Raw genomic sequence first — 1165 nt, 5'->3', positions numbered from 1 at the left:
GGGCAAGCCCCGCCCCTCTCGGCGTCTCCGGCCCAGCTGCGCATGCGCCGGCCGGCACGGGGGAGGGTACAGGGCTCTCCAGCGCCCCCTGCGGGCGGGGAAGAGCGCGGCGCACCAGTCCCGGCGCCGCACGGAGCAGCCCGGGGTGCGGAGGATCCCCGCAGCACGGCGTGCAGCCCGGGGCGCTGCGAGGAGCGGCTCCTGCGGCAGGAGCCCATCGTAGGCGAGCAAAGAGAGGATCCAAACAGGGCTGCGGCGGAACGTCGCTCTCCATTTCCACACCGCGAGTGCTTCGCTGTTGTTTCTTCCTCCTCATCGGCGCCGCAGGACGCTGTGGCTCCGTTGCCATCAGCTGCAGTGCAACACAGCTCTCCCAAAGCTGCAGCATGCTGTCTCCCGGCCCCATTCCACGGGGACAGCAGTGGGGTGCAGCAGGGACTGCTCTGGCCTTGGGGGCTGTGTCTGCCCCTTCCCTGTGACAGCATGAGCTATGTTGGCGTTGCTATAGCAGCCATTTGAATTTCTAGCACTGATGCTGGCTTTTCCCAGAGAGCACATTGGGCAATGTGATTAATGCGTTGGCCTACCTGAAAAACTGGCTGATTATCTTTTCGCTTAATTAGCTTACGGTGTTGATATCGAGGAGAAAGAAAGCACTGGGAAAAGCTCTGTGTTCAAGAGACCACCCTCAGGGCTGCCCCCGTTGTGTAACACCGCTGCCATCGATCCGTGAGGAGCTGCCACAGCCCCGACGTGCTTCACCTGCAGGAGGAGCAGCTCCACTGCATCCAGCTTCACCCCAACCAGTCGCTTTCCGTCCTTGGGGCACTGCTGTGTGTCTGGAACACATCCAACGATGGGCGTTTCGCTTTTACCCTCTGTCGTTCAGCTCTCAGCTCCCCCCAAAGCACCTCCCAGCAAAACCCAAGCGATCAGATCCGCTGTTCCTCCATCTCAGGGCTTTTCAAGGAAAAGGAAAACGCGCTAAAAGCCTTATTTCCTCACCAGGCAGCACACCGCTGCTTCCAACATCACCCAACGCTCCTGGCACCCAGGCTCCAAAGGCTGCACGGACCCGAACGAAGCCCGTCAGGAGCAGAACCGAGGGAAACCCCTTCCCCGCCCCCCGCCAGGCCTCAGACCCAAGCCCAGCAATAAGGGTAGG

Source organism: Meleagris gallopavo, chromosome 30, assembly GCF_000146605.3.
Source record: "Meleagris gallopavo isolate NT-WF06-2002-E0010 breed Aviagen turkey brand Nicholas breeding stock chromosome 30, Turkey_5.1, whole genome shotgun sequence".
NCBI classification, from domain to species: Eukaryota; Metazoa; Chordata; class Aves; order Galliformes; family Phasianidae; genus Meleagris; species Meleagris gallopavo.
This window is presented reverse-complemented; position numbering follows the sequence as displayed.